General features: G+C 48.5%; 1 long non-coding RNA gene and 1 pseudogene across 1 annotated transcript in view; one reads left to right on the top strand and one right to left on the bottom strand.

Moving 5' to 3' along the window:
- LOC142301028 (uncharacterized) overlaps nt 1-24825 on the bottom strand; it is a 94923-nt gene that overhangs the window by 6746 nt on the left and 63352 nt on the right. Inside the window, exon 2 of the long non-coding RNA XR_012752688.1 lies at nt 2068-2171. This is a non-coding gene — a long non-coding RNA (uncharacterized LOC142301028). The remainder of the gene's footprint in view (nt 1-2067; nt 2172-24825) is intronic.
- Nucleotides 22589-24825, top strand: part of LOC142303495 (U3 small nucleolar RNA-associated protein 15 homolog) — a 54301-nt pseudogene continuing 52064 nt past the window's right edge.

Raw genomic sequence — 24825 nt, 5'->3', positions numbered from 1 at the left:
CCATCCTTGTCCCCTTGTAGTAATGTCCCTATCCTACAGTAATGTGCCCACCTTGTCCCCATCCTGTAGTAATGTCCCCATCCTATAGTACTGTGCTCATCCTAGTCCCCATCCTATAGTAATATCACCAGCCTTGTCCCCATTCTATAGTCATGTGCCCATCCTAGTCCCTATCCTGTAGTAATGTGCCCATCCTAGTCCCTATCCTATAGTAATGTGCCCATCCTAGTCCCTATCCTATAGTAATGTGCCCATACTATAGTAATAATGTCCCCATCCAATAGTACTGTGCCCATCCTTGTAATGTCCCAATCCTATAGTGATGTCCCCAGCCTTAGCCCCATCTCATAGTAATGTGCGCACTTTGTCCCCATCCTGTAGTAATGGGTCAGCAGCTCCCCTCACCTTCCACAGACGCCGGAGTGAAGCTGAGGGGAGTGGTCTGCGGCCCCAGATCCACAGTGATTGGAGAGATCGGTCACAAGGCCGGTCTCTCCAATCGGAGCTGGGGGCGGGTGAAACACAGGTCACCCAGCTCCAGCCAATGATCGGTGCTACAGCTGCACTGATCTTGGCTGGATTTCAATGTTTCAGCGATTTTCAATGGTTGAAACATTAGTGGCTGTGATTGGCTGAGCGGCGTTCGTCAGCCAATCACAGCCTCCGTAGGTCCGGGGAGGAAACACCACCCCTCCTGAGGTCCCCTCCTCCCGAATCTAAGGTATTTCCAGCGATCGTAGCCACCGGGGCCGTGATTTCACCATGACGTACAGGGTATGTCATGGGTCCTTAAGTACCAGGGAGCCATGACGTGCCCAGTACATCATAGGTCGTTAGGGGTTAACGTCCAACACGCACACCTGCACACCATTCTTCTCACCTGTCTCGCGCTCCCTCCGGTGCCTCATCCCTGCTTCGTGCGGCCCACAGGCCCGTGCCCCTGTTCACTATCACGGCAGCTGCAGTGTCACTGTCAGTGATTTATGTGAGATGATTGTATAGGCGCGAGAGCGCAGCGTCCTTCACTCTGAGAGCGCAGCGCCGGCAACACATTCATCAGACATAAAGTGCAGACAGTGGCTGCGGCCCCTGCACCTGCCGCCGCGATAGTGAACAGGGGCACGGGCCTGGGGGCCGCACGAACCACCCTGAGGGGCCGCATGCGGCCCGCGGGCCGCGTGTTTAAGACCCCTGCCCTACACAGTCCTTTTGTATACAGTAAGAGCTCACACATAGCCCCCTTTGTATAGAATGAGCCCCCACAAAGCCTCCTTATATACCATATTAGCCCTCACATTGCCCCTCTATATATAATATGAGCCCCCACACAGTATCCCTATATATAGTATGAGCAACCCACATAGCCCTGTATATACAGGATGAGCCCCCACATAGCCCCCTAAATATAGTTGTGGGCCCCCATATAGCCTAGGTATATAAAGTACAAGTCCCCACATAGCCCCCTATGACCAGTCACATATGCCCTTTACATATTTAAAAACAAAACAAGTCATACCCCCCTTGCTCCTGTTTCCCCTTTACTCTGTTTCAGTCTCTGGTGCACGTACTCCACAGAGAAGACGTGGTGTGGTGACGCCATCGCAATTACGGTCTCAGTCGCACAAGCAGATTGATGGATAAAAGGTCTGGTGGCTTCATCCTCTACCAATGTATTCATCGCTATCTGCATCCTGGATGCAGGATAACGGTGATATCTGGATGCGGGCGGGAAAGGGCATGATGTGGCCCGTGGGACATTGTTTTCAGCCCTTCAACCGCCTCGGTACGCGGGCCGGACAATACAGAGAGAGGGCCGGATGTGGCCCATGAGCGACACTTTGCCCAGGTGTGCTGTATACTATATCTCCTTTCTGGACTTATTATTACACTCCTCAACATTTGAAATTGCAACATCAAGAAGTAAGAGTTGTGTAATTGTGGAAATGTTGGATGGAGTGACATGGTACTGATCTACAAATGAGGAATAAATGGAAACAACATTTTTTAAAAAATTGGATTTCCTCAGTATTGTGTATGGGTGCCTCGTGGAGAAAGCCCTGAACTTACCGTCTTGGCTGCTATGTACTTGGGCAAATCGTCAAGATCCCCTGCTGGCAGCTCCCTGCTTTGAAAATCCGCTTGTGTCTGGAGTCCTCTGTAGACATCTTATCCTATATGTAAAAAGAAGCCCATTTATTTACATTGTACTTTCTTGCTGAATTTCAGTGCATAATCCTAAACCTACATTGTGTAACATATGCCGTGTGTGAACCTAGCCTTAGCTCATCCTGCCATGTTGGATTTAATTTCATTTTTTTCTTGCCTATAATGATTTGTCACAGTATATTAGTTTTGATCGGTGGTCCAGAAACTTTCAGCTGAGTGCTTTTCTCCTCCAGCAGATGGAGTTGGCTAATGACTGTCTTTCTCTCCTCCTGTCTCCAGCTAAGATAGAATTCACATGTCTATAAAGCCTGCTTTACACCTTTCAATTTCGCATACGTTATCGTATGCGATGTGACCCGCCCCCATCGTATGTGCGGCACGTTCAATTTTTTGACCGTGCCACACAATCGATTAAAAGCTGTCACACGTACTTACCCGTCCATACGACCTCGCTGTGGGCGGCGAACTTCCAGTTTCTGGAGTGGGAGGGACATTCGGCGTCACAGCAACATCACACGGCAGCCGGCCAATAGAAGCAGAGGGGCAGAGATGAGCGGGACGTAAACATCCCGCCCTCCTCCTTCCTTCCGCATTGTCGGCGGGAGCCACGGATGGAGGTAAGGTGTCGTTCAATGTTCCCGGGGTGTCACACAGTGCGATGTGTGCTGCCTCAGGAACATTGCACAACCGCACGTTCAATTTTTGAGGAATGAACGACGTGCATGCAATGAACGGATTTCTGTTCAATCGCATTTGCACGGAGGTTTTACACGCTACAATCATACTTACGATGCCGGATGTGCGTCACTTACGACGTGACCCCGCCGACACATCGTAAGATTAATTGTAGCGTGTAAAGTGCCCTTAACACCTACATGGCCCATGTGGCCGGTCTCCTGACCTGAGCTCAGTACCTTGTAGGCATACAGTTGAAACCAGAAGTTTACATACACTAAAAAGACACAGAAGCAGCTAAATTAATTGTGAAGTGTACAGGGCAATACTTTCTGCTCAGATTCAACCAAATGTGGCCAGCAAGGTTGATTGGATGGCGCTTCACAGTACAGATGGACAATGACCCAAAACATCCAGCAAAAGCAACCCAGGAGAATTTAAGGCAAAGAAGTGAAATCATAGAATGATAGTGTTGGAAGAGATCTCAAGGGCCATCCCTCTGCGAGTGCAGGTTTTCCTAAATCATCCCAGCTGTATTCTGCAATGGTCGAGTCAATCACCAGATCTCAACCCTGTCAAGCTGCATTTCACATCATTTAGACAAAACTGTCAGGTCCAATATGCACCCAGAACCAAGAGCAGTTCTGGGTGCATATTGCTAATCCATGGCTAACTGTCCCAGCGTCTAGTAACATAGATAAAGGGATCTTTAGAAAAAGAATTTCTAAAAATCCTTTATAATATGCTAATGAGGCCAGTGATTAGTCACAAGGGCATCAGTTCCTGCTCTCATTCCGCCCTCTCAGCATGTTAGTACACCCCACAGGGGCGTGATAACATGCTATTCAATGCCCATTTCTCAGCATGATCAGCGATGATGCATGTACCTGTGTCCGTTGTCACCGCCTCAGATGCCGGGCTTATGGTCAGTGCACATGATCAGAATGCGTGGCACTTCCGGTCATGTGAACTAGACCTCTCTGAAGCCGGGACGGGTACTACCCGCTTCATAGAGTGCATAATATGGAAGTGCGGTGACTTCTGATGATGCGCACGGACCATAAGCCCGGCATCTGAGGCGGTGACAACAGTCACAGGTACTCACGTCAGTCGATGACGCTGGGCAATGGGCATTGAATAGCATGTTAGCACGAGCCGTGTAATTTAGTTCTTTCTTGATTAATACCGGAAAAACACTGATGACACTCTGATAGTAAAAACGAACACGCAGACTGTAGACTGATGATACACGGATCCAAAGCACTGGTGACACCAGTACCGTTTTTTCACATAGGTATGAATGTGGCCTTAAAGGGCAGACAAAAAATTACTTTACGGTCCCTGCCTCATAAACTATAAAGGTGAGATGCACAGTGCCGCTCTATTATCCTGCGTTACATCAACAGCATTTGTAAATTGTCTTTTTTGGTTAGGATGTTAGGCTGTGTGCACAGTGCGTTTTTGATGCACATTTGGTGCACATTCGTCACAAATTTGCATGTCTATCTTCACACCAGCAAAGTCCATGACAATTCTGAAGCGCTGTACACACGTTGCTTAATTTTGCTCTGCAGATTTGGTGCAGAAAATAATCTGTAGCATGTCACTAGTTGGTGCATTTTTGCCTGAGTTTTTTTTTTTTATCCCTTCCACCCATTGAGTGCATTAAGAAAAACATATGGCAGAAAAACGCACCAAAAAGCATGCGATTTTTAGTGCGGTTTTCTGCCAGAAGGTGCAGATTTGATGCAGAAATTTCTGCACCAAATTTGCAGTGAAAGTGTTAAAAAGTTAACAGCAGTTTTTCAATTTTTTTCAAAGAAATTTCTAAAACTTATTTATTTTTTATTTTTGGTCACTTTAGGAGACTTAAATATTGGAAAATGCCCCAAAGTGACAGCATTTTAAAATCAGCGCCCTCACCATATTCAACACTGCTTTCAGGGGCTTTATTAACCCTTCGGGTGCTTGTCCTTAATGCGAAGTGGAATGACAGGAATGAAAAACTCTATTTTTACCACTAAAATGCTGTTAACGTGAACAGGCCGCTACAGCCGGCAGACTGTAAGGCCGTCACTAGGCTGTGAATTACCATGGCAACCATCAATCATGAACTCTGGGTGCTGATGGGGTTAAAGAGGGACGGACCCCCACACTCTGTCAACCATATCGATGCCGTAGTGACTATTGACAGCAGCATCTAAGGGGTTAAACAGCCATGGTGGCGCCAACGCCGATTGTGGCTGATGCAGCGAGGTGTCGGCCATAGTGTGTTTCGGGGGAAGCTATTTTCTTATATCCAAGGATAGTTAAAATTCATATTGGTGGTCACTTCAGGTTGATAAGAGGAAAACTATGGAATTCTCTGGTACAATTGATGATTTCATATTTATTCATGCCATTTTTGCTTTGTTTTAGATTGTGAGCCCCATGCATCCTCTGAGTTACAAAAAGCAGAGATCAGGAGATGGATCCCCTATAGAGAGAGGTAGAGTATGGATTACAGCATTTCTATATGTGTCATTATTTATATCCTATTATCATCGCCTCCTCGGAAATTACCAAAAAGATGTAATTTATCTTCATTGTTTTGTTGTGTCCTGTGATCCCCACCGGCTGTTTTTATGGGTGTTCTGTGCTCAAATGTGTTTTTCTACATAAGTCGTCAATAAAAAAAAAAAAAATTGTATTATAGGATTTTTGGCTTGACACTATTTTTTTCCCTCAAGATTTATTTTGTGTTTTAACCCCTTCACCCCTGGGTGATTTTCCATTTTCGTTTCCTCCCCCCTTCTTCTGAGAGCCATATATATATATTTTTTTCCCTTTAATATTGCCATATGAGGGCTTTTTTGTTTGCGGGACGAGTTGTACTTTTCAATTAAACCATTAGTTTTACTATTTAGTGTACTGGAAAATGGGGAAAAAAATCCAAATGTGGAGAAATAGTAAAAAAAAAAGTGAAATTCTATAATAATTTTGGGTTTTTATTCACCATGATCACTATATGGTAAAACTGATGTGTCGGTGTGATGCCTCAGGGCGGCATGAGTTTGTAGATACCAAACATGTACAGGTTTACTTTTATCTATGGGTGAAAAAAAATCAGAAGTTTGTCCAAAAAAAGAATTGCGCTTTTGTCGCCATTTTCCGAGTCCCGTTCTCATTTTTCGGTATCTGGGGCTCAGTGATGGCTTATTTTTTTCTATCTTGAGCTACCATGACAAAACATTACTGCCCCGTGATCGCGTCACAGGGCCTTTGATAGTGGAGGGGAACGATGAGATCCCAGTTGCAGCCATTTAAATTGCACTGTCAGTGTTTGACAGCGTGATCTAAGGGGTTAACAGGCTTGATTGGATCTCCGACCCACCTGTGCCTGTCAGTCACACATCTCTGCTGGTCAGATCAGTGGGCTCGCCGCCAGAGGCCGAGGTAACAAGTGGGAGGTGACTGAGGGCATACCAGTACATCCTTGGACATAAAAGGGTTAAACACTTTGCACCTTGTTTCACATTGGATAAGGGTCTGTGCACACGGTGAGGTTTTGATGTCGGCACCTATTACGTAAATTAGTTTACTTGTGTCTGGTTTTTTTTTTATTGAGTTTTTGCTGCTGCAGTTTTTGTCTCTTTGGAATGTCAGGTTTTAAGTTATTGGGATATTCCCATCTCCAAGATCCTGTCCTAATGTGTAGAGGTGCCATAATAATATTAGCAAATACCTCCAATTAGAAATGTAGTATAGTTCTCCTGATTAGCCATGTCTCTTATCCCATGTGCAGGCGATGCAGCTTATGTATCCATGGTCAGGGCCACGCATATTGTGACAGGTAGTTGATTGTAGTCATAACCATGGATACCAAAGGTCCTGCAATGTCCTGCACATGCGATTAGAGACATAGTGAATCAGGAGAACTATACTACATATCTGATTGGAGAAATTGGCCAATATTATTATTATTATTATTATTATTATTACACCCACTACATATTAGGACAGGATCTTGGAGATGGGAATAACCTATTTAAGCTGATTTGTTTTTTGATATTCACTGTTCTTTTTTTTTTTTTTTTATATATATAAAACTTTATTGATCCAGTCAAAAGCAGTGAAAACACATCTGCGCTTTTTACCTTCTGGTTTCATGTATCTGATGCAGTTTGTCATTTTAAAATAATTCACTGAAAAGGACATAAAAAAATCAGAAACAAATAAAAAACAAAAAATCACCAGAAAAAACCCACCAGCCAACACAGGTCATAATGGCAGATGTACTCGCAGGATGCAGCCGGCCCCTTATGATAAAGATGGAAGTAACACAGGTGCAGAATACGGATGAGACGACCACTCACAGCCTAACAACTTATGTCCTTTTCGGTGAATTATTTTAAATATAGTGTAGGGACTCGTGTAAGCATGGGGACCCTTGACGTTCGGGTTACAAGCTTATGTATTTTGGCCAAAATATGAGTAAAATACCTCACATTTATTATAATTTTATATCATTTTCGATTGCACAATTTTCCGCAGGATAAAGCCGGCCCCTTGGGATGTCTGTCCAGAGTGTCAATGCTCTTACCCTGTTTCCTCGAAAATAAGACACTGTCTTATATATTTTTTTGCCCCGAAAAAAGCACTAGGTCTTATTTTCAGGGGGTGTCTTATTTTCGAGGAGACATGGTTTGGGGTAAGTTTATCCCCCCAGAAAAAGCAGAACCCCCCCCCCCTTCCCAGGATCATCATACTTACCATCCCCGGGCGTCTGTGTAGCTCCCAGATCTCCCAGAACGTCACCCTTCCCTGCGTCTGGCCGACACACATACATCAGATCACACACACACATCGGATAGCATACACACATATAGACAGACACACACAAACACACACACACACACACACACACACACACACACACACATTAGATTCCATATCATTCCTCCCTGGGATCTCTGTGCTGCACGCCGTCCTCTCTTGCATCTGCCCGACACACATACATCAGAGCACACTCACACATCAGACAGCATATACACACATATATATACACACACACACATCCACACACACATCCACACATCCACACATCCACACACACATCCACACACACATCAGATTCCACATCATTCCTCTCTGTGATCTCCGGCGAGAGCTCCAGGCAGATGTGCTGCACGTTGTACTCCCCTGCGTCCGGCCAACACTCACACATCAAAACACACACTCACACATCCGATCGCATACACTCACACATCAGAACACACACTCACACATCAGAACACACTCATGTGTCGCCAGGGGTTAAAGGGATACCCAGAACCGGGCCATGGGGTCACTTCTGGAAAGGGGATCACGGTGTCGTGACCCATTCTGTGCTCCCTGGTTCCACAATAAAAAGGGGTTATGTTCGTGACTCCACCCGTGGAATGTTATCAGAGATGACCACTGCTGCTGCAGAACCTTCGGGGGTGATGGATGGCAGCTTGAGATGGGACGGCTCCCCACGGGTAGAGCCTTCTCCCCGGGGCAGTGTGATAGTCTATGGGGGGAAAGTGCAAGACACGAGCACAATAAACAAGCAGACTCACGGTTTTGCAGTTTCTTTGTCCTTTACTGATGATGGTATTCAGCAGAGTACTGTCCATGGAGTCTGTGAAGGGTTCAGGGTTTCTCCCACCCAGCCAGGCCATTTAGGCTTCCTTATCTGCACTGTGTGTCTGTGGCCTGCTGCTGTGTGAACTAGGCAGCCGGCCCTGTTCTGCTCCCAGGTACCGACCTGACAGGCAACTCGAGCCCTTACTTGTAGTGTTCCTGAACTATGCGCTTGTTGCTGTGTCTGTGGTAAAGGTGAAGAATGTGGAATCTTCACTTCTCTGGTGTTAACTGTGCAGGGTGTAATCTGCACAGCCTTGGATCCAGCATCCGTTCTGTGTGCTCCACTGGGCTGAGTTAAGCAGTACTCTTTCTCCCAGGTATGTTCCTCTGTTTAATCTGTCTCCTTTCCTCAGACCCTCGGCTTAGGCCTGGAATTGGTCAGCGGATTCTGAGGTGAGCTAAAGCCAGCTCCAACCTGCAGATCCTCAGTCCTCTGCACTGACTGCACTGAACTAAAACTGAACTGACCACTTCCTCTCCACACTAGAATATACAGGGAAGCAGCTTGGTCTCCCCCTTCTGGCCAGGAGGTCTTGGTGTTGTGTGTGGGGAGTTAACCCTTTGTGTTGTTACTGTGGCAACCCTGGGGTGCCACATTCCCCCTTAGTGAAAAACAGTACTCCGGGACTGTGAAAGAAACAAGTTATCAACAACAATTATGTATATACAGAGTCTCAAAAGGAAAAATACAAAAACCCAAAAAGTTCAAAAAGCAGTCTCTCCAGGGCTTAGTCTATTGCCTCTGGGGCTGATGGAGGTACACACTCAGTCTTTACCACAACCAGTCCTGTGGTAGGTATGATCCATATTTAATAAAAAGGAAATTGTTCAAGAATATGTAAATGTTCATACAGAATAGTCTCTGTAGGTACTGGGCTTATGGGTCTCAACGTTGCAAACATATAAACATTTCAATAACCAAATGCTTCTTAAAGGTGTCTCTACTCTGGTCGTAAGTGCAGTAGGCCTCATGGGCCTCGGGCCACCACCCATGTGATCAAGTTGTAACTCTCTGTGCTGCCACCTTACACCACTCTTCTCTCACCTTTTCTGTACACTAAACTGTTACATTTTTTCATATAAACATTATAACATATGCACATTTTATATGCAATTTCACATTAGTCTTTATATCTTGCTGGTATCTGACCCTGAGTACTACGCTTTGACCTGCGTACTGCTGGTGTACTGGGTGTACTTAGCATAATGGTGTGGGTGGAAGTGTACCTATTTGGTGTTTCTGGCAATTGTGAGGATGGGGGACTGACTGTAGGACTGGCAAGCCCACTGGGACCAGGAATCTGTTCTTCCTCTATGGGTTCAACTTCCAGTTCTTCTTGTCTTGGGACTTCTTGTGGTACGGATTCTGATGCTGGTTCCACCACTTGAGGGAAGGCGATCATCGGGACTACTACTGCCCCATAGTAATTTGGCCAAGTTTTTGGGAAATCTCCTAAGACTGCATGGAACACATCTTCTTCCATCTTGATAGGTTGTACCTGTACGGGTGAGGTGACTTCTGGTGTCTTCAGGGTTTCAGGATACGGTTTGAGTTGATCTCTTGACACAACAGCTGATGTCCTTCCTTCATCCTTACTGATGAGACACACTTTGGGATTATCCATACTTGATGGTAAGACTGTATATGGGGTGGCTTCCCACTGATTATCGAATTGTGCGTCGTTTCCTCTTGAGAACTTGGTCACCAGGTTGCAATGGGGTTGCTAGAGCATGCTGGTTGAAGGTTCTCTCCTGTCTTCCCCTAGCTTGTTGGAGACTTTTCTCTACGTACTCTTGTACTTGGCGATACTGTTGCCGACGTGGGGTATCCCAATTGGATTCTTGAATTTCTGCATCTGACTTCAGAATTGCCATATCTAAATCAATTGGTAGTTTACCAGGCCTTGCACGCATGAGGTAGGCGGGGGTGCAGTTTGTAGAACTCACCGGGACACGATTGTACAAGTCCACTAGGTCAGGCAATTTCTCTGGCCATTGATTTCTTTCTGACTCATCTTCTCGCATAAGCTATTTGTTTGGGGATGGTATGCTGTTGTGCGGATCTTTTTACAGCCATACATGTTGCAGAATTCTTGGTAAATCTGTGAATCGAAAAGCTGGACCTTGATCTGCAAGGACTTGTTCTGGGTAACCATGGGGTCTGCAAAAGTACGTCTGGAATGCTTTAGCTGCTGTTTTAGCTGTAAGGTCTTTCACGGGTACCACCACTAAGAAGCGTGAGTAATGGTCCACGATGGTTAAGGCATAGACATAGCCGGACCGGCTTGGTGACAACTTGACGTGGTCTAATGCGACTAGCTACCTCAGCATAGAGCCGCGATCATCACGGGCCGCAACAAGCAGGTAAGGTACGTGCTCAAGACCAGGACCCGCTGCATCCTGGACACAGCGGGTCCTGATCGGCGGGGCCGCAAGTCTCCTCCTTAGGAGACCACAGCTGCCCGTGCCTACGATCAGGGGTTCAGGCCGCTGCGGTCTCCTCGCTGTGCTCTGCCTAGGGAGTACGCTTCCGACTCCGCAGCATAAATTCACATGCTACAGCCTCTGGAAGACGCACCGCAGTTCCGTTTTCACTGTGGGCCGTACACGCACAGTGGGCATGGGGTTTTTAGAAATCCTATGCCCACTGTGCTTTTACCGTAGATAGCAGGGTTTTGGACACAGCTGAAGCATGCTGCATCCAAAACTCTGCAAGTACTGATCGTGGGCACGCAGGGAATGGAGGAAAGGTGAGGAGAATTTTTTTTTTGTTTGCGTATTAGTAAAGGATGGGCAGAATACTACAGGGATGGCCACTATACTACAGGGATGGCCACAATACTACAGGGATGGCCACAATACTACAGGGATGGGCACAATACTACAGGGATGGGCAGAATACTACAGGGATGGCCACAATACTACAGGGATGGGCAGAACACTACAGGGATGGCCACAATACTACAGGGATGGCCACAATACTACAGGGATGGCCACAATACTACAGGGATGGGCTGAATGCTACAGGGATGGCCACAACACTACAGGGATGGGCTGAATACTACAGGGATGGCCACAATACTACAGGGATGGGCTGAATGCTACAGGGATGGCCACAATACTACAGCTATGGCCACAATACTACAGGGATGGGCTGAATGCTACAGGGATGGCCACAATACTACAGAGCACAATACTACAGGGATGGCCACAATACTACAGGGATGGGCTGAATGCTACAGGGATGGCCACAATACTACAGAGCACAATACTACAAGGATGGGCAGAATACTACAGGGCTGGCCACAATACTACAGGGATAGGCAAAATACTACAGGGATGGCCACAATACTACAGGGATGTCCACAATACTACAGGGCGGCCACAATACTACAGGGATGGCCACAATACTACAGGGATGGCCACAATACTACAGGGATGGGCAGAATACTACAGAGCACAATACTACAAGAATGGGCAGAATACTACAGGGCTGGCCACAATACTACAGGGCTGGCCACAATACTACAGGGATGGGCTGAATACTACAGGGATGGGCAAAATACTACAGGGATGGCCACAATACTACAGGGATGGCCACAATACTACAGGGATGGTCACAATACTACAAGGATGAGCACAATACTACAAGGATGGGCACAATATTACTGGGCACCATACTACAAGGATGGGCACAATACTACAAGGATTGGAACAATATTACTGGGCACAATATTACAGGGCATAAGGATGGGCACTATACTACTGGGCACATACTACAAGGATGGGCAGAATACTACTGGGCACAATACCACAAGGATGAGCACCTTACTACAGGGCACACGGATAGGGACATTACTGCAGCATGGGCACATTACTACAATATGTTGGCTAAGATTACTATATAATGCTGCTAATTTATAAAACAATTACAAGAAGGTGATAATATGTAAAAAAAAAAATCCTAAAGTATGATTTTTTTTTTTTACATTAAAAATGCTTTTCTTTAAGTTTATACTTAACAAAAAAAAGTGCACGTTTGTTATAATAAACAAACGAAAAATGTTTAAAAAAGTGATCCAAGATGTATAGAAAAAAAAACATAGATTCTTTAAAAATGTTCACTTTGTCCTGCAAATAATGCGGCCCCCTCAATTTTTTTTTTTCTATATGCGGCCCATGCACCCAGCTGAGTTTGAGACCCCTGCTCTAAGGGGTACTTCTCACATAGCGAGATTGCTGCTGAGTCACAGGTTTTGTGACGTACCAGTGACCTCATCAGCGATCTCGCTGTGTGTGACACTAAGCAGTGATCTGCCACCTTCTGTGATATCGCTGATCGTTACACACTGTTCTGGTTCATTTTTTTGGTCGTCGGGCTCCCACAGGGCAGCACTTATCGGCGTGTTTGACACCTTACCCAACGACCTCGTTCGTGACTCACGTAGGCGTGCATCTTTGTTGTTTTCTGCGCCCTTTCTGTTCCGATTGGTGATCACTACTACGTATGGATTGGCCGCTTCCATCCTCTGTTCTGGCTTGTAGATCGCAGTACATTTCAGAGGGCTGAATTCACTTGTCCCGCACCGCGTGTAGCAGCAGATCGTAATACAGTCCATTCTCCATCGGGAATGTAGGATGGACAAGGATGGAGAAGGATGGAAGTGCTATTATGTTGCCTTTTCTAAAGGCAAGGCCACCCAGTCACAACGCAGTTACGACCACCAATCGGAGCAGAGGGTGCACAGAAAAGGCGATGTAGCTGCACGCCTATGTTACTAATCAAGATTTGAATCGTGCTATGTGACGGGGTCCCAGCGATCGCCGTATCGTTGCTGTGTCATTGGGAAGATCTGACTGTTTGACAGCTCACTAGCGACCCTCTAGCGACGTACCAGCGATCCTGACCAGGTCGTATCGTGGTCGGAATCGCTGGTACGTCGTTTAGTGTGACTGTACCCTAAATGGTGCTTTACATGCTGCGACATCGCTAATGATATATCGTCGGGGTCACGTCTTTAGTGACGCACATCTGGCGCCGTTAGCGACATCGCAGCGTGTGATGCCAAGGAGCGACGATCAACGAGCGCAAAAACGTGAAAAATCGTTGCTCGTTGACACGTCGCTCCTTTTCCAAATATCGTTGCTGCTGCAGGTACGATGTTATTCGTCGTTCCTGTGGCAGCACACATCGCTATGTGTGACACCGCAGAAACGACGAACATCTCCTTACCTGCGTCCACCGGCAATGAGGAAGGAAGGAGGTGGGCGGTATGTTCCGGCCTCTCATCTCCGCCCCTCCTCTGCTATTGGACGTCTGCCGTGTGACGTCGCTGTGACGCTGCATGAACCGCCCCCTTAGAAAGGAGGCGGATCGCCGGCCAGAGCAACGTCTCAGGGAAGGTAAGTCCGTGTGACGGGTGTTAGCGATGTTGTGCGCCACGGGCAGTGATTTGCCCATGACGCACAACCGACGGGGCGGGTACGCTCGCTAGCGATATCAGTACCGATATCGCAGCGTGTAAAGTACCCTTAACTCTCCGCGGACTATTCTTCCTATAAAGGGATCACTTTAAGTGCCTCTTCATTAACATATCTTATCTACGTGTGGCCCTATCCTCTCCCATGACACAGCAATCTACACCTAAATGGAACAGCTAATCCCCCATAGAGATCCTATTTCTGGCAGCTGAGACTACAGTGAATTCTGCTCTCCTAGTGATTCATTCCAGCATAAAAGGTGCCCGACTCTTCCCAGTGCATTGGTTACATCCAAGACGCTGCTATGTGCTTCTTACAAAGGCAAACTCCACTTCAGCCTTCTTATACTAAAGCCAATGTGCCTCTAAACTAGAAGTGCACAACCTGCGGGCCGGGGGCAACATGCGTCCCATGATGCCATTCTGTGCACCCCAACAATCTCCGACTATGGGGATAGCTGCACTCATTGTATCGTTTTCTTGGCAAATTTTTTGTCACATGCAAAGTAGGGAAACAGAGGCTCCTGTTTTTCTACAATAGTGGAAATTGAAGAAACTGAACCCTCACTTATTAGATTATGGCATATACAGTACTAGTGTCCAGAGTTGTGACTATAGTTGGTTACAGGGTTTGCAGTCAAACCCTAGTCCTGGTGTTATAAGGTCTAAAGTGAGCATAAATCACATCCTGACACAGATACACAATACACACTGCCACCACTCATCAAACATATGGGGTGAGGAGTCCCCAAAATATACTACTGCTAGAGCTGATCGAATCCGCCAAAATCTGGGACCGGCAGATCACTGCCGGATCACTGCCGGATTGAAAAAGAAATCTGTATCCACTCCGGATTCCGGTGGTCATATAAGTCTATGGGGACCAGATTCCGGAGATTAAAAACGTTTGTGGAAGGGACAGGGGGGTAGGAGCGCGTGCGCTGTACTCACCCGAGGCTGTGTCATGGCAGCAAACTCCTTCCGGGTCACGCTTTTCCCTTCCGGAGCCGACAATTCAATATTCATTGTTTTGCCCGCTCACCAGCGCATGTAATTGCTTGCAGCTAGACGCACCCCCATCCTGAGTGTCAGTGTATCAGCTGACTGCAACCAATCACAGGCGGCAGGACGGCTGGTGGGCGGGGAAAGCAGTGCATGTGTCTGCGGGTCAGTATGGTGAACGTGTATGTCTTTCAGAAACACATGCAAGCTCCTGTCAGAACTGTGCGCAGCTGTGTCGGTGATGCGGCTTTATTTTTATTATTTAAATAAGTAATTAAAAAAAATGACGTACGGTCCCCCCTAATTTTCATCCTCAGCCATGATAATGCCGGCTGGGGGCTGGTATTCTCAGCCCGCAGCCGCCCGGTATTGCCGCATCTGTTAGATGTGACAATCCCGGTGCAATACCGGCTCTTCTCGATTGCCCTGGAGCGGTGGCAATCAGGGTAATAAGGAGTTAATAGCAGCGCACAGCTGCTACTAAACTGTAGGTTAGTGATAGCACAGGCGTCTATGTGATACCTGCATCACACTAAACTGTAAGTGAATCTAAATAAACACAGACACAGAGAAAAATCCTTTATTTGGAATAAAATACAAAACACGCCCCCCTCCTTCACCTCTTTATTAACCCCCAACACTCCGCAGCTCCGGCGTAATCCACACTAGGTCCCACGCCGCTTCAGCTCTGCTACATAACACAATCAGCGACCAAAGAGCACGACCGCTGGATGTGCAGACAATGACTGAGCCGTGATGACTGCACGGCAGGCAGATACTGTCACAGGCTGGGGGCGCAAGTACCTGCAACCAATCACAGACGAGAGGACGGCCGGTGGGCGAGGAAAACACGGAAAGCTGTGTGTATATGATGCACAGTACAGGAAGTGAATGCGCGACCTGGAAGCAGTGTGCCGCCATGACACAGAGTCTTGGTAAGTATGAAACGCTGTTTTATTCCTGTTTTTCTTTATTTTTCAATTATTTTCCCCAGTGCCGGATCGTGCTCCCACAAATCTGTTTGTAGACTGCAGGCTGGAAATTCTAGCAGAATCGTGAATACAGCTCTGGGCTGTGATACAGACATTAATTTGTGATCAATGCAAAAAACATTATAAACATTCTCAGTATTTAATGCCAATTGTGAACCACCCACTCAGTAAATACTGTACCGTGTTACAAAAAGTTTATTCTTATCTTTTACTTAAAATTGAGTGTATTGTGCTCCTGTCAACAGCTTGTAGGGAATCTGTTATTAGTTTGTTACCCTTAATGTAATCCGAGAGCAGAATCATGTATTGGAAAAAAACTTCCAGTGATATGTCACTTACTGGACTGTGTTTTGCAGCTTCAGTAAAATCAATGTTTTGTGATGAGGAGATTTCCTACAGGACTAGAGGTCTCGTGCCTTCTAATAAACTGCTTTGTGTAACCCATAACCACCACTGATTAGTAGCTTTCTGCCAATTTACAGTGTAACTGGGAGAGGTAGAGAGGGGTGTTCAAATGCCGCGCCAAATGATCACTGTTCAGAAAATCAGATTAATGTATCTGTTAGGGCCAGGTGGACGGGCGGACCCAGGAGGTGGATCCACTGGGCCGAACACCTTACTGAAGGCAAGGGGTCCGGTAGCCAGAGCACTACGGGTAGCAGGACAGTCCGTGCAAAAGAGTGGAATGGAGAAGTCCCTGGGACCACGGAGTCACTGATGGTAGTCCGGGTGACGGAGCTCAGGTTCGGAGGCCGAGATGTTGTCAGGCAGAGTCCGGAACCGATGGAGCGAGAGGACGGGTCACCACAGGGATCAGAGATGGTACGGACTGACAGGATGGCAGATAGTCAGCGTTCGGGGTTCGGGAATCGGCAGGACCGGATGGCGAGGCAGGAGCGGCTCTAGGAGAGAGAGAGGTAAGTATATCACAGAGACACAAGGAGACCTGACTCCTAGCTTAGGAAACACGAAGAACAGGCCCCACCCACTTGGACATTAAACCCCTTTATACCCTGTACCTGTGTGTTCAATATCCTGTCTGTGGACGCTGGCCCTTTAAGAAAGGGTCAATGACCGCGCGCGCCCTAATGCGCATGCGCGAGGCCCGGGTGCCAGAAGCCAGGGCAGGAAGCGGCGAACAGGAGGCAGGGGAGCCGGGCTGGAGCGAAGCTGCCGGCGGACGCTGGGAGCGGGGACTGGGACGCCTGGGGATCATAGGTGAGGAGGCCTGGAGGCTGTGGAGCGGGGGACGCCGGACAGAGGAGCCGGGGAGCGAGCCAGGGAAGCCGGGGAGCGTGGCAGGGGAGCCGGGGAGCTGGACAGGGGACCCGGGGAGCGTGACAGTACCCCCTCCCCCACGCCCCCCTCCCCGCAACCGGGACAGGAAGGCACGAATCAGAGGAGTACCCACATTCTCCCGGGGTTCCCAGGACCTATCCTCAGGACCATACCCCGCCCAGTCCACCAGGAAGATCTGTCGGCCCCGCACGGTCTTCATGGCCACGATATCCCTTACCGCATAGATGTCATCATCAGCAATAGGAGGAGGAGCCGAACTGGCAGCAGCGGAGAAGGGACCAAGGACAACCGGCTTGAGCAGGGAGACGTGGAAGGAGTTGGGTATCCTCATCGTGGCCGGGAGCTGCAGCTTGTAGGAGACCTCATTTATTCTGCAGAGGACTTTAAACGGCCCGATGTAGCGAGGACCCAGCTTGTATGATGGTAGCTTCAATCAGACGTACTTGGAAGCAAGCCAGACGAGATCTCCTGGAGAGAAACACGGAGGATCCAAACGCCTCTTGTCTGCGTGTCTCTTCATCCGCAGGGAAGCACGTCCAAGGGACGCCTTGACAGAGTCTCAAATTGTTGCAAAGTCACGGGCTACAGCATCAGCAGCAGGGACATCCGAGGAAGAGGTTACAGGCAATGGGACGGAAGGCTGAAGTCCGTAAACGACATGGAAGGGAGAGCTGGAGGAGGACTCACTGACGTGGTGGTTATGGGAGAATTCAGCCCAAGGAAGAAGCGTGGACCAGTCGTCGTGATGGGCGTTGACGTAGTGACGTAAGAAGGAGGTCAAGATCTGATTGACTCGTTCCACTTGGCCATTCGACTGAGGATGGTAGGCTGAAGAAAAGTCCAGAGTCACTCCCAGATGTTTGCAGAGGGCCCTCCAGAAGCGGGAGGTAAACTGAGTTCCTCTGTCGGACACAATGTGTGATGGAAAGCCATGCAACCGGAAGATGTGCTATATGTAGGCGTCAGCGAGTTCCTGGGCCGAGGGCAGTCCAGCCATAGGGACGAAATGAGCCATTTTGGAGAACCGATCCACCACGACCCATATGACTGTGTGTCCGGAGGACAGGGGCAAGTCCGTAATGAAGTCCATTGCAATGTGTTGCCACGGAACTGAGGGTATAGGCAGAGGCAGAAGACGGCCATATGGCAGGTGTTTGGGCGTCTTGTTCCTGGCACAAGAGGAGCAGGCTGAGACAAAGGACGCGACGTCCGTGCGAAGGGATGGCCACCAGTAATGACGTACAATCGTACTCCATGTTCTTTTCTGACCAGCATGGCCGGCTGTTTTCGAGGCATGGCCCCAGTGCAACACTTTTTGCCTGTCAGTCTCAGAGACGTAGGTCTTCCCGGGCGGTATCTGGGCCAGGGTGACAGGGGCCACCGGAATGATTTTACTAGGGCAGATGATGGTCTGGGATGTCTCCTCCTCCTGCTCCATGGGCATGAATGACCTGGACAAGGCATCTGCGAGTACATTCTTGTCCGCAGGTCGAAAATGGAGCTGGAAATCGAACCTGGCAAAGAACAAGGACCACCTGGCTTGCCGTGGGTTCAGTCGCTGAGCGGACCGCAGGTATTCCAGGTTCTTGTGGTCCGTGTAAATGATCACGAAGTACACTGCTCCCTCCAGAAGGTAGCGCCATTCCTCCAGAGCCAGTTTGACTGCCAATAGCTCTCGGTCACCGATGGTGTAGTTGCGTTCAGGCGCTGAGAAGCTCTTGGAGAAGAAACCGCAAGTCACCATCTTCCCGGAGGAGGACTTCTGCATGAGCACTGCTCCGGCTCCCGAGGAGGAGGCATCCACCTCCAAGGTGAACTGTCGGTTTAACTCCGGATGGTGGAGCACAGGGGAGGAAGCAAATGCCTGTTTCAGGGAGCCAAACGCGGCGTCGGCCGCAGGTGACCAGTCCTTTGGATTAGCCCCCTTCTTGGTCAAGGCGGAGAGAGGTGCAGTCAGAGCCGAGAAGTGAGGGATGAACTGACGATAATAGTTTGCGAATCCCAGAAAGCGTTGGATTGCATTCAGTCCAGAAGGAGGGGGCCAGTTGAGAATGGAAGAGACCTTCTCCGGATCCATCTGCAGTCCGGTATCGGAGATTACGTAACCCAGGAAGGGAAGAGAAGACTGCTCGAAGACACACTTCTCGTACTTGGCGTACAGACGATTTTCCCTCAGTCTTTGTAGTACCAGCTGCACGTTCTCTCTGTGGGTCTGGAGGTCCGGAGAAAAGACCAGGATGTCATCAAGATACACTACCACACAGATGTAGAGAAGGTCCCGGAACACGTCGTTCACCAATTCCTGAAAGACTGCTGGTGCGTTACACAGGCCGAAGGGCATCACACAGTATTCATAGTGCCCATCGCGAGTATTGAACGCGGTCTTCCATTCGTCCCCAGAGCGGATGCGGACCAGGTTGTAGGCACCCCGAAGATCCAACTTGGTAAACACACGAGCTCCTCTAAGCCGATCAAACAATTCGGGGATGAGCGGCAGGGGGTATTTATTTTTCAGGGTGATTTGGTTCAATCGCCGGTAGTCAATGCATGGGCGTAGGTCGCCCTCTTTCTTCTTAACGAAGAAGAAGCCTGCTCCAGCAGGAGAGGAGGATCTCCGAATGAATCCCCTTGCCAGGTTCTCTGTGATGTAGGTAGACATGGCCCTTGTTTCGGCAGGAGACAGCGGATATATCCGTCCTCGAGGTGGTGTAGTTCCCGGGAGCAGGTCGATGGCACAATCGTAAGGACGATGTGGCGGCAGTGCGTCTGACTCTTTTTTATCAAAGACGTCCGCGAAGGACCAATAGGCCGAGGGCAGTCCCGGTAGGGACTCTGTAACCGGAGGTCGTCGGATGGGTTGAATAGTCTTCAGACAGTTCTCGTGGCAAGAGGAGCCCCATCGGGTGATTTCACCAGTACCCCAGCTGACTGAGGGTTCGTGTGTCCGTAACCAGGGGAGTCCCAGCAGGATTTGATGGGACATGTGTGGGAGGACATAGAGAGCGATGTTCTCGGTGTGCAGGGCACCGATACGCAGTTCCACCGGCTTGGTGATCCACGAGATGGTGTCAGAGAGGGGTCTCCCATCCACAGAGGCAATCACTAGGGGTTTGTCGAGTGGAGTAACAGGCACCTGGTACTTGTCCACCGTGGCCTGCTGGATAAAATTGCCTGCTGCCCCGGAATCGAGGTACGCCTCGGCCGTGAACCGCGTCTCTCCCGTTGTTACTTGAACAGTCCACGTAACCGGGTCTGAGAGAGTCCCAGCACCTAGGGTGGCCTCTCCTACCAACCCTAGGCTTTGGAGTTTCCCGGCCTCTCTGGACAGGAGCATAAAAGATGTGTGCCCTCTCCGCAGTAGAAGCAGAGACCCTTGGCGAGCCGTTCTGCTCGGCGTTGTTCAGACTGCCGCAAACGGTCGATCTGCATGGGCTCGTGGACGGAGACACCAGATGACGTTGACTGAAGTACGGCGGGCTTCTGCGGAGGAGAGGAATACCATATCGGACGTCTCTCACGGGACACCTCTTTGGATCGTTCCTGAAAACGAAGATCCACTCGAGTCGCTAGGGCAATCAGGGCATCCAGGGTGGACGGCACGTCACGACCAGCCAGCTCATCTTTGATACGACCCGAGAGGCCTTCCCAGAAGGCGGCGGTTAGAGCCTCATTGTTCCACCCGAGTTCCGAAGCCAAGGTACGAAAACGGATGGCATATTGACCCACCGTCAGAGTCCCCTGACGTAGCCGGAGGAGAGATGAGGCAGACGCGGAGGTGCGTCCGGGCTCGTCAAAGGTGCCACGAAATGCCTGCAGGAACTCCTGGATGTTGGTGGTCACCGGATCCTCCTTCTCCCACAAGGGGTTCATCCAGGCCAGTGCCTCACCCTCTAGATGGGACATCATGAACGCGACCTTGGCTTGGTCAGAGGCAAAAAGGTGCGGCAGCAGCTTGAAATGGAGGGAGCATTGATTTATGAATCCCCTGCAGGTCTTGGGATCTCCGGCGTACCGGGGTGGTGAGGCCAAACGAAGTCTGGAAGCATCCGAGGAGGCTGCCACGGGAGCTGTGGCCGTGGATGGTACAGTGGAAGCTCGAGATGCCGAAGATGTGACCGACGCTTGTAGCGTGTTCAGGCGGGCGTCCACAGAAGACATGAAGTTTAGCATGCAGGTCTGGGTCTCACGCTGGCGTGTGAGTTCCTCGTGCAAGGCTGCTAGTGCTTCGGCGGGATCCATGGCCTGTTCTTACTGTTAGGGCCAGGTGGACGGGCGGACCCAGGAGGTGGATCCACTGGGCCGAACACCTTACTGAAGGCAAGGGGTCCGGTAGCCGGAGCACTACGGGTAGCAGGACAGTCCGTGCAAAAGAGTGGAATGGAGAATCCCTGGGACCACGGAGTCACTGATGGTAGTCCGGGTGATGGAGCTCAGGTTCGGAGGCCGAGATGTTGTCAGGCAGAGTCCGGAACCAATGGAGCGAGAGGACGGGTCACCACAGGGATCAGAGATGGTACGGACTGACGGGATGGCAGATAGTCAGCGTTCGGGGTTCGGGAATCGGCAGGACCGGATGGCGAGGCAGGAGCGGCTCTAGGAGAGAGAGAGGTAAGTATATCACAGAGACACAAGGAGACCTGACTCCTAGCTTAGGAAACACGAAGAACAGGCCCCGCCCACTTGGACATTAAACCCCTTTATACCCTGTACCTGTGTGTTCAATATCCTGTCTGTGGACGCTGGCCCTTTAAGAAAGGGTCAATGACCGCACGCGCGCCCTAATGCGCATGCGCGAGGCCCGGGTGCCAGAAGCCAGGGCAGGAAGCGGCGAACAGGAGGCAGGGGAGCCGGGCTGGAGCGAAGCTGCCGGCGGACGCTGGGAGCGGGGACCGGGACGCCTGGGGATCATAGGTGAGGAGGCCTGGAGGCTGTGGAGCGGGGGACGCCGGGCAGAGGAGCCGGGGAGCGAGCCAGGGAAGCCGGGGAGCGTGGCAGGGGAGCCGGGGAGCTGGACAGGGGACCCGGGGAGCGTGACAGTATCTTTATTTTCATGCAGGTCTACACGTTTCAGGAGCCTCTGCTCCCTTCCTCAGGACCGTCAGGCACAAAGAAAAACATCAAATCTGTCCCAGCAGAGACAAGCATACAATAAATATGGGTAAATTATTAACAGTGGGACTAGAGAAATTCTTAAGTCTACTAGGGGCCAATTGTTTTTTTAAACTAGACGCTCTACGGAATGTGATACCTGGATGGGTGGGTAGCACCTCTTTGAGGTATGGATCATTAAGTAAAATAGACCAGTGTTTCCTTAAGATACCCTTGATGGTATCCCCATCACAACTGAAGGTGGTGAGAAAATTGGAAGCAAACTTATTATCGGGGACTGCCTTTCTACCAGGGGTATTGACTTTCATGGTGAGATCTATTTGTTTTAAGTCCCTGTTGACTTGATAGACTTTTTTTATGATGGTCAGTGGGTATTTTTTATCTAGGAACCTCTCCTTTAGGAACGAGGCCTGATCCCTGAAATCCTTATCTAAAGTACAGTTTCTTCTAATTCTTTGGTATTGGTTTCTAGGGACATTTAGCAACCATTTATCATAATGGTTGCTGGATATTTCACATATTAAAGCGTAACACACTTGGGTGGCCTCACAAGTTTAAGCTCCACCAATTGTACTTAGGTCCGTTCAAGGTCCAATGTCAATACAATGAAGTGGGTTCTTGGCTCTCTTCGTTTGATTGTATATTTATTTGAAATGTTTACACATACTGACACACACGTATGTAGATATATATATATGTATATGTGTATATATATATAAATTTTTTTGGACACATCAATGAAAACACGTGTTATTTTTTCATTATCATTTTTATTTTTCACTTTATTGAATATATGCAGTAATTTTGATTCTGTGACACTAGATTTGTTTTTACCACGAAGATATATTTATTACGTCACGTTGTGGATGGCCATGCACTGCTTTCCCGCTCGTTTTTTTAAAAAAGGGGTGGTTTTAAGATGTCATCACGTCTATTTATTGTATGCTTGTCTCTGCCTGGACAGATTTGATGTTTTTCTTTGTGCCTGATGGTCCTGAGGAAGGGAGCAGAAGCTCCTGAAACGCGTAGACCTGCATGATAATAAAGATACATTAATCTGATTTTCTGAACAGTGATCATTTGGCGCGGCATTTGAACACCCCTCTCTACCTCTCCCTGTTATCTGCCGTTTTGGGTGGCTTCAGCCTTTGGTCAATTCTACATGCGATTACAGTTGTTGTGACTCTCACAACTACAATTGGTGAGTAGTACTACTCCCCCCTCCACCTCGTACATATTGGGGTAAGACCCTATTTGCGCTTTCTCTCCACAGTTTTTCTTCTCCAATGTACAGTGTACACAGAAATCTGCCACACAGTGCTGTGGACAGGGTTATATGGAGCTTAGTATTCTGAGCACTGTTACATCTACAACAGAGAAAAATGTGATTTTATCCAAATGACAGCAAGTAACTCAGTACATAACACATCTCTGCAATCAGAGTTTCCGACCCTATATTATGCTGCTTTCAGATTACATAGCGAAAAACTGCTGACAGATTCACTTTAAGGGTAGGATGAAAAAGAATATAACATTAACAGTGATGAACCTTCAGCCTCATCAGTCTTGTTATTTCCTCTTCAGATCCACATCTATGGCAGATATTCTCACGAGCCTATAAAAACGTTTTCCCGCTTTAAGGATACAGCTTATTGTGGAACGTATCGGGGTGATGGAAAGCTGCTCGCTGCCGGATGTGAGGATAGTGTTGTGCAACTCTTTGATATTAATGGAAAGGCCGCTCTGAGACAGTTCATGGGACATAGCAAGTAAGTGCCTCCTATGGTAGTTTCTGGCAATCCATATATGACTCAGATCTCTCCTTCACTCCCTATATCTGATCACTCGCTCGCTCATGTCACCTTCACCTCAAACACATCTCAAGAATTTGACCTTTTGTTACCATTAATTCTGCAAAAACTCTTCTTGTCGATCTTATTCATTCTCGTCTGGACTATTGCAACTCTCTACTAATTGGTCTTCTTCTTACCAAACTCTCCTCTCTTCAATCCGTCCTGAATGCAGCAGCCAGGATGATTTTCCTGTCCAACTGCTACACTGATGCCTCCACCCTGTTCCAGTCATTGCACTGGTTGCTAATCTGCTGCAGAGTCCAATATAAACTTATATCTTGTCGACTGTGAGCCTTCGCGGGCAGGGACCTCTATCCTCCTGTACCAGTCTGTGCCTTCTAATGCTTATGATTATTGTACTTGTCCCTATTATGTATACCCCTTTCACATGTAAAGCGCCATGGAATTGATGGTGCTATAATAATAAATAATAATAATAATAATCTCTCCCACCCACAAAGTTCTGCACAGATCTGCACCATCCTACATCTCTTCCCTCATCTGCTATCACCCTACCTATGCCCTCTATTCCAGTAGTGACCTAAGACTGTCATCCTCTATAAGCTGAACCTCCCACTATCGTCTCCAAGACTTCTCGCG

The sequence above is a fragment of the Anomaloglossus baeobatrachus genome, chromosome 1, assembly GCF_048569485.1.
Source record: "Anomaloglossus baeobatrachus isolate aAnoBae1 chromosome 1, aAnoBae1.hap1, whole genome shotgun sequence".
In the NCBI taxonomy this organism is placed as follows: domain Eukaryota; kingdom Metazoa; phylum Chordata; class Amphibia; order Anura; family Aromobatidae; genus Anomaloglossus; species Anomaloglossus baeobatrachus.
This window is presented reverse-complemented; position numbering and strand designations above follow the sequence as displayed.